We start from the raw sequence: 9,908 nt of genomic DNA on the forward strand, positions 1-9,908 counted from the left end.
CCAGGGGCCCTGGCGGTAGGCTGTGTAAACCTACCGCCGGAGCCCCTGGCGGTAGGGTCCGGGCAGTTGTTTCGCCCGAGACCCCCGCGCCCCTTCCCTTCTCCCCACCCCTCCCCCCCCCCCCCCAAGTCGGCAGTTCATCCATTTTCTCCGCCAAGTCGCGCCCCTCTCTCATCTCCTCCACTCTCCCCCTCCGATCTTCACCGTTTCTTCACCGTTTTGGCGGATCGAGATGGCCCCAAAGAGAGAAACGTAAGCTCCTCCGATCCCTCCAATTAGTTTTTGCAAACTTGCTTCCGATTCGACGCATTATTTGCTTGAAATCCCTCATGTTTTTGAACTTGGATTGGATTTTTTTTCACCTAAGATTGATTGTAGTTGTAGTTATGAGTTCTTTAGTAACTAGTGGTATTGGATATGAACTCTAACCAATAGTTCATATGTTAGTGTGAAGATGAACCCTAGTTCATAATTTGTTTAAAAAAAATTATGATGTAATGGTTATATGAGGATGAACCCTAGTTTGATGATGCATGTTGATATGATGATATGATCTAGTGTGAAGATGAACCCTAGTTTGATGATGCATGTTGATATGATGATATGAAGATGTTGTTTGGAAAAAATTATTTAAAAATATGATGATATGATGTATGTTGGAGGATTTTTTTTTGATATGATGCATGTTGATATGATTTGATCCATCATGTGTAGTAGATGTTGTTGGAGAAATATGCTTAAAATTTTATTTTGATATGATGCATGTTGATATGATTTGAGTTCATTTTTTGTTTATGTATGCTTTATGCTTATGGTGCTTTTGTTTATGAAATTTTATTAAGGCGGCCACCTCTTGCGGACAACATCGGCCCACGGTACTCCATGCTGGACTGGGCATTCGACAAGGGTCATCGTGCCCGTTTCATAGAGAACGGAGAGGTAAGTTATATGAATGAAATTTTGATCAAAGTTTTCGGATTGATGAAAATGATTTCCTAACTTTTGGCGTTCACTTTTTGACAGATGCTCCAGCCACTGCGCATGAGGGGTCACGGGGTTCATGGGCATATGGACTACGACGAGCGCTACGCGCCGTTCTTCAAGAGAGCCCGTCTGTTGGGTTTTGTGTTGCAGTTCAAGCGTCAGCCGCCGACGCTTGTCCACGCGGCTCTCACAGCTCTGATTGACCGGTGGCGACCGGAGACCCATTCTTTCCATCTGCCATGCGGGGAGATGACGGTGACCCTAGAGGACTGGGGGATGATTACTGCCATGCCGATCGAGGGTCATGCACTCACCGGTCGAGTGGAGAGGACCAACTGGCAGGAGAGGGTCACCACCCTCATCGGCGACTGCCCCGGTGCCAAGAGTAACCGTACATCCGGTGTGCCGTTGCCCTGGCTCTCGGAGCACCGGAAGACATGCCCCCAAGGCGCAGATGAGGCGACTGTGGAGTTGTACGCGAGGGCCTATCTGTGGTATATTCTCTCGGAGGTCGTGTTTCCAGACAGCTCCGGGAACTCTGCCAACTGGGCGTATCTGTTCTTCCTAGCGGACTGGGATGCAGGGTACAGTTGGGGGACCGCATCTCTCGCCTACCTATACCGTTCGGTAAGAGAGTGTCTAATTGCCTACCTCCCTACGAAAGTGTGTCCATGACATTTTCTTATATCTGATCCTCATTTGATGTTTTGCAGCTTGACGACGCAACGCAGAGGACGGGAGACAAGTCCAATATGGGTGGCTTTGTCTGGGCCTTCTCCATTTGGATGTGGGAGCGGCTGCCGGTGGGGCGTCCGGAGAAGTTGCGAAGACGCCCATGGGAAGACTACAGCGAAGACGGCGACGAGACTCGAAACCCCACCGTAGCTTACGAGTGGGACGTTGTCAAACTCTACACGGGCCTAAACAAGACTTCGTACAAGACCTACACCAACGAGTTGGACGCTTTGACGCATACGCAGGTATATGAACTCGCTCAACACCTTTCTCTTTGATTCCACTTTTGACCGAGAGTGCGAACTTACCAAGGTATATGTAATAGGTAAACTGGTGGCCGTATCGACAAGACCAAGAGTGGGACTTTGATTTGAAAGTGATGTGCGATGCGGACCGTGGTCTCTGGCGGTGCATCGTGCCCATGATCTGTGTGTACGCCGTCGAGTGGCACTTGCCACACCGCGTGGCCACGCAGTTTGGGATTTATCAGCATACCCCACCGGGCCAGCCCACCGATACCGGCGGCCACGCGCTCCACCTGTGAGCGCTTTGTTCTCCGTGCCCATGATTTCATTACGATTATCATGTTTCTTGTTGCTTATGATGATCTTATTGCGCTTATGATGATTCTTGTTGCTTATGCCTTGCAGGATGAGCCGGCAGAAGAATCAGTCGATCACAGACTAGGGAGAGGAGCATAAAACTCATGTGACGGAGTGGAACCGACGGAGGTTCCATAAAGATGGGGAGAGGAAAGTGACTGACTGGGATGCTTACCTGGGCCGACACATGAGGTGGTACGATGATGGCCAGAAGCACCGTCTTCGTCTCAGGCCTCGGTGGACGGCGGAAGACATTGCCGAGCTGGAGAGGGATGACCCCGATGAACAGGCACACCAGACCGGCATTAGAGACATGCACAGTGGATTTAGGGAGTTTGCACCCCTCATCAACAGAGTGGTAAGTTTGAACCGACGGTTGTATTTAAAATATTTTATTTGTCATCGTGACTGACTTATGCCGTTGCAGTCCGGTGAGTTGAACAGATGCATCTTTGAAGCCTCAGATGCACTAGGTGATCTTCCCGGAAGCGTACAATCGGAGAACAGAGTGAGGGGGACGATGAAGGTACAATTTCAGCCCCCTCGGAACAGATGCATCTTGTTCACTTGCAATCAGTCGATCTGATACTTATTATGACCTTGTTTCATTGTGAGTGCAGAAGTTCGTGCAGCGTTGTCGCAAGCTGGTAGGCCTGCTTGGGTGTGCTGGAGCTGGGTCAGTTGAAGCTTATCAGCCTGTAGCCACACAGGGTCTCATCGGCTCATCGAGCCATGCTCCCTCGTCGTCTAGGTTGGTTGGGGAGGAGGAGGAGGAGGAAGAGGATGAGGAGGAGGAGGCCACACATGAAGAAGAGGAGGAGGAGGAGGATGAGAGCAACGGGGAGGAGGAGTACGATGAAGATTATGGACCTCCACCAACTCAAACATCTCAAGCATCTCAGCTGCCGAAGAAGAGGAATCCGAAGAAGAAGGATTTGCTGAGTCCGGACCCTTTCCAGAAACCGGTTCCTCGCCGGCCCAAGAAGAAGACCGTAGAGACTCGTTCAAAGAGTAACAAGGACCGTACCTCCAAGAGGGGAAGGAGCAACTGATTATGCTCTTCGATACTTGGCTCTTTTAGTTTGGTTGAACTTCGTTTGGTTGAACTTGTCTAGTGGTTATGAAACTACGTGGAACTATGTGTTTGCTATTTGTGGATCTATGTGTTTGCTACTACGTGGAACTCCGTTGAAGTTCGTTTGAAATGTTATATGCACAAGTTATCTAATGTGGATCTATGTGATGCCCAAGTTTAATTGTTTAAAATCTGTGATATTGCTGTCATATTTGTAAAACTTGTTGTGATATTGCTGTCATATTTGTAAAACTTGTTGTGATATTGCTGTCATATTGAATTCGAAAACAAGCAACCAAATGAACTAGAAACAACAAAACACAGGATCCTACCGCCAAGTACCCTGGCGGTAGGGTCAGACACCCTACCGCCAGCCCCCATGGCGGTAGGGCGCACCTACCGCCAGGGCCCTTGCACTTTTCGTTTCAGAAACTTTACACTGGAAAACACAGGACCCTACCGCCAGGATCTCTGGCGGTAGGGTCACACAGCCTACCGCCAGACCCCTTGGCGATAGGGTGAACCTACCGCGAGGTCCACTGCACATTTCGTTACAGAAGGGTTGTATGGCAAAACCCTGCCACACCCTACCGCCAGGGGCTCTGGCGGTAGGGTTAGACAGCCTACCGCCAGGCCCCCTGGCGGTAGGTACTTTTTTTTTCTCGAATACGCACGAGTGTGCGTACTATATATTAAAGGAAGAGGGTGGGGACAAGAGCCTGTCCACGTTGGCGTTCACATGTTGCAATGTTACATGCGGACCAACCCCGCCGGCTTAGCCGTGTACTACCAAAGCCTAACTTCTCCCCTCAGCCCACCTAACTAAACCTTCCAGAAGAGGTTCTACGCTGCCTTTGAAGATGCCGGCTTGCTTCCATGCGCGTCCCTCGGTGTCAATTCTACTCACGAGCGTCTTCGAAGAGAGGGATGCGCCATCGAAGACGATCGCGTTTCGGTGCTTCCAAATTTCCCACAACACTAACAACAGCAATGTGCGTGTGTCCTTCGTCGCTGGCCCAAGAGTAGCTGTGACGGCGCCCCAGTCCCGCAGCCTCGATTCCGGGCTCGGCGTCCACTGTGGCCTACCGAGAGCTCCACAAATGACATGCCAAACATCCCTCACGAAGACACAACCCAAAAGGAGATGATCGATGGTCTCTTCGTGCTGGTCACAGAAGGGGCACGCCTCTTGGTGGTCCAAGCCTCGCCTCGCGAGTCTGTCCGAGGTCCAGCACCTGTTGTGCATCGCCAGCCAGAGAAAGAAACGGCAACGGAGCGGGGCCTTTGATTTCCACGTGAATTCTGCCGTCGGCTCTACCTCCCGCCCCACAAACCGGGCCTCGTAAGCAGATTTAGTGGAGTAGTCCCCATTGGCCTCCCAACTCTAGGTCATGCGGTCCGGTTCTGCCGGTCTGAGCGCCATGTTACTTACCCGGTCCCAAAGGCTCATGTATTCATTCAACTGCTCGCTGGAGAGGTCGGGGCCGATGTCTAAAGCCCAGTCTCCTGTTGAAACCGCCTGATGGACCGTCCGAGAACCCCGCGCACTGGGAGCGACAATTGCATATATGGATGGGGCAAGGTCTTGGACCGTAAAGCCGCCGAGCCACCGATCTTCCCAGAAGCGGGCGCACTTGCCATCGCCTAGCATAGTTTTTGTGGCTGCCCTGAAGAGTTGCCGCGATTCCACAAGAACTGTAATTTGGAATTCCGCCCATGGTCGGGACTGATCTGTGTGCTGGAGCCAGAGCCATCGGGCCTGAATAGCTATGTTCAGCCACCGGAGGTTGGGAAGGCCCAAGCCGCCCGCCCACTTGGGTGCGCAAACGGCCTCCCAGGCAACTCTGCACTGCCCACCATTGGCGCTCGCGCGGGCGCACCAGAGGAAGCCCCTGCAAATTCTTCTCATGGCTTTGAGCACCTTCTGAGGAATGTCAAGCGCCATCATTGCGTGGATCGGAGTTGCACAGAGGACCGATTTGATCAACAGAAGGCGGCCACTCTTCGGCATGGAGGTGGCCCTCCAAGTTGGCAGTTTGCGTGCAAGACAATCCACGAGCCCCATCAGCTGAGCCGACGTTTGTTTCTGAATTGTAAGCGGTAGGCCGAGGTATTTGCAAGGATATACACCCGTCGGGCATCCCAGGATTTGCTCCACTCGTTCCATGTCAGTTGTAGTGCATCGAATGGGCAATGCCATGCTTTTGGAGAGGTTCACCATAAGGCCCGAAGCCTCTCCAAAGCTGTGAAGGATCATAGCACTTGCCCGCAGGTCAGCGTCTTTCGGTTTGACAAAGAGCATCACATCGTCAGCAAACAACGAGAGTCGCTGCTGCAGCCCAAGCCTGGCCAGCGAAGACAGGATGGCACGAGATGCGGCCATCTGGAACATCTTGTGCAGCGGCTCCATAGCTAAGATGAAGAGCATTGGCGAGAGGGGCGCGCCCTATCGCATGCCCCTGGCATTGAAGATTGGCCTGCCGGGGTGTCCGTTTACCATGATCTGTGTCGAAGAGGTGGCCAAAAGTCCACACACCCACTCAATCCACCTCGCACCAAAGCCCATTGCCCGCAGCACCTCGAGAAGAAAAGGCCATTGAACCGTGTCGAATGCTTTCGTGATATCCAACTTGAGCATCACCGTGGGTTCACGAAGGGCATGCAATCGACGCGCCATGCATTGGACCAACATGAAATTGTCGTCGGCGGTAGGTACTTATCCACGTCAGCGTAGTCAAACGGCCGCCGTCCCCCTCCGTCGCACCCTACCGCCATGAACCGTGGCGGTAGGCTGTATAACCCTACCGCCAAAGCCTCTGACGGTAATAAAAGGGTTAAATCCCCAATTTTTTTGCAACCGGGGTCAGATCCTGAATTTCTTAAGAAAAGGGTCAAAACACGAAATTTAGCCGGCAATGGGTGGCCATATAGATCGGTGCATGCCTCTGTAGAAAGTTCCGTCGTTTCTGCACCGCAAAAAAAAAAAAAAAAAGAGTTCCGTCGTTCTTGTGGTAAAATGTAAGCGCAGGCGTGGCGGGAGGCGAGATGGAACGCAGCAGTGGCCAGGTGCATGCTTGCCAATTGCCATCCTCCATGGGTCGCGCGCCGCGCCAAGAGAGTAGATTTGACGGTTACGTGACCAGGGCGGGGTACGGCTGGCATTGGCGAACCGACACCCGGGCCCACCTGATTCTGTTGTGTCCCCCGCCCATCGTCAACCTGGCGTGCTGCATGCAAGCTGGAGACTGATTCTGCGGGGCCTACTCCTCCCGCTTTTTGACGTGGGGACTAATCACGCCACTAATGCATGACACAGGTAAACTCCTGGGTTGTAAATAATGCAGCGATATTTTTCACCCTACAGATATCTTTTTTTTAGGGGACCCTACAGATATCTGTAGTAGTACCTACTCGTCTCGTGTATACAAGCTTAGCTAGATTTAATAATTAATTAATGATCAATTAGAGAAGTTAGCGGCAAGTCACAACCATTACATTAGCCTGAGAACCGTCCGATCGAAAAGCTACCATCAGATCAGCCGAATATCCTGTTAGCATTTTTTTTTTACCATTTTCATGTCTAATTTTCGCATGTAAAAGATTATAACACCCCCAACTCAAGGACCCTATAACTGCCGATGGATGCATCCCAGAGAACCTCTACGAGAGTCACCATATCTGCGGCCTCCAACACACTTATGGAGGGTGCTCAATTTTTTGGAGGGTTGTCGAGGCAGCTTGCAAACTCAGAATCAGCAAAATACAACCTCCAAAATTTCCCTGTATGTGAGATCCGTCAGTCATTGGCTACAACTCTTTCTTCCCACATTCCCTATACCCATCCACGCGCAACAGGCAAAAATTCATCAACTGATTCATATAACTAAAATAAACATGATTTCCTTGATCGGTAGAGACGAAAACCGAGTCACACTGTGACTTAGTACATATAGAAAGCTAAATCTAAATCTAAACCTAAAATAAAGCTAGTTGAGTTGATGGTAGGAATTGCTGGTGCGGAATGCGGAATTGGTTGCGTCAATCTCGCAGGCTAAGGTGACCTCATCCCACACCGGCCATGCGCCATCGCCGGAGTCGCATTGTCGGCGGGTGCGCAGTCGCAAAGCCGACGGTCCTTCTCGGTGTTCATCTTCCGAGCAGCATCCACAGTTTGGAGACTACGACCCACTATTTGGAGCAGCCTCCAAAGATTATGGAGGCCGAGGTCGGTATGGCGAGTCCGCTAGACCCGTTTTTAGTCTTGGACGCTACATGGACTGTTTTTGTGGCGATCTGAACGATATGCCACATCTGCTAGATTTGCTCTTATGCTATAAAATTACTTTAGTGTCACCTTCATGCTCCGCGATTCCAATATTTTTCTTTTGTGTGTGTGCGCTTTTCTATGAATTCTATATGTTATTGTAAAATAAATATAGTTTCTAATTGTGCATCAGTTTATAAAGTGAAATGAAATGGATGAATTTTAAATAAATTTATTCAGTATGATTTATCATTGTGAATGAAGTTAATGGAATTATTGGATTGGCGCGCAAGCAATGACCTTTGGGTGCGCATGCATGGACTCTGGAGTCGGCCCGCATCGATGGATTGGATGAGATGTGCCGAGCAAATTAAATGGTTAACTACAGTGAGGTAATTACCAGATCCCACCCCATGCGCGTGACCCAAAAGGAAAAAAAGAATCTGGCTTGCGCGGTGACCGTGGTCCTTGCCGCAGCCAACCAATGGAGGGAGGGATGGGCGGCGCACGCGAGCGCAGTGGCTGGCTCGCCTCTCTTCCTCTGTAAAGCAAGTATTATAGAGATGAGTCAGCGAGCTATAAGGAATAAACTAGTATGTTTCTACTTAGTTGAAGGAAAGAGAAAAGAAGAAAGAAGGTAAGCGGGCTCTTCGTGAAGAGCCAGCTCTAGCACGTGCTTCTAGGCACTTTGTGAGAATGAAAGGTGGGTCACGTAATAAAAAAATAGTACACTCTTTTAATTCACTATTGTACATGTTAGCTATAAAATGGGTTGTATATGACATGACACTGGCTTATAGCCAGCAGCTGGCTATACTATTAATCATGCTCTAAAACGGACGCAATCCGGCCGCCCTCACAGGCTACACACACACAACAGAGCCGCAGATCTCGGGCGCTTGCTTCGCTTGCTTGCGCATGGAGGATCCAGCGCAGCAGCCCGAGGAAGCGCCGCTCCTCCACCCGGCCGTCGGCGGCGACCACGCATGGCTGCAGGTACGTACGTGCTCCGGCCCTCCCTTCCTCCGGCCCGTCGGCAACCGAGCCAGTCTTTGGATCTGCGCGCTAGTGCGTATCGGGTTCATGTGCGTGTAGCTCCTGTTGGTTGATCGATCGATTCGTGCACCAGATTATTTATGTGTGCGTATGGATTCATCATGTCGCCTGCTGTTTGCATCACCATCTGCCCATCTTTATTTCTGCACTGATCCGACACAAGCATGTCATTTAGGCCGTGCCGATCAAGTGGATCCTGCTGGGTGTTCTGACCGTGGTGGTTTTGTCTGCGATCGGCTTGTTGAGCGCCGGTTCCCTTGATTACCATGTGTGAGCAGCGGCAAAGCGCTCTCTTCAGCTTACAGGAGATGCCACGACGCTCATCTTGGTATACGCGCCAATGTATGTGTTTGGTCTTTGTAGTTACTAGCAGGTTGCTTTTGGTAAACCGCTGGACTTTAGTTTAGTTTCTAATGCATGATGCCCAACTTGCTTTCCTCTCAGGGACAGCTTCATACAGATATGGACAGAGGGAACTGTGGGTGAGCGCACACACGTGGCCAACGTCTCATCAATTGTGAACAGTTCCATTTGGGTGTGGTATGGGCTGGTGCTTCCGACGGTAAACTATTCGGTGTCCATCGTCAACCTCATCGGCCTCGGGTATCTTGTCGTGTTCTTCACTTGCTGTGAGCGACGCTTCTTCTTCTTTTCCTTTGTGGGCATTGGCGTTGTCTTTGGCATGGGAGTCGCTGGGGTTGATGTCTATCTCAAGTTCGCCGGCTACGAGCTGGCTAGCGTGGTCGGCTGCTCGGGTGCTCTTACTGGAGCCACCATGTACCTCATGTCAACGTTTGATAACATGGTATCTACTCTTGCTTATTTGATTCCCAGCCGATATTACTGAAATGGATTGCATGCATGAGACCGATTCGTGTACATGGATGTTTCTTTTCAGGTGGTAGCTCACAGGACCAATGGGAACGAGGGAAAAACAATGCTCCTGGCAACTTTTCTCAATGCCACGCTGTGGACAGTATACGCAAGAATCATCAAAGACAATCTCATGCTGGTAAGCAACTAAGCACCTGTCTCTCCCGTCCTCGCAAAAAAGCATCTGCCCCTAAGCATCTGCCCCTGGTATATGGCAATCTAGCTTCTGTTTGTGCCTTATTCCCTTTCTTCCGTGATTATATTGCACCAGTTCTAGCTGAAGGATACATTACCGAACGATACAACTACTATGTGGTGA

At 50.5% G+C, this 9,908-nt stretch overlaps 1 pseudogene; it reads left to right on the forward strand.

Moving 5' to 3' along the window:
- The first annotated feature begins 232 nt into the window (after positions 1–232).
- Positions 233–4,742, forward strand: LOC123120268 (serine/threonine-protein phosphatase 7 long form homolog; annotated as a pseudogene).
- The last annotated feature ends 5,166 nt before the right edge of the window (positions 4,743–9,908 follow it).

Source organism: Triticum aestivum, chromosome 5D (genome assembly GCF_018294505.1).
Source record: "Triticum aestivum cultivar Chinese Spring chromosome 5D, IWGSC CS RefSeq v2.1, whole genome shotgun sequence".
Lineage (NCBI taxonomy): Eukaryota > Viridiplantae > Streptophyta > Magnoliopsida > Poales > Poaceae > Triticum > Triticum aestivum.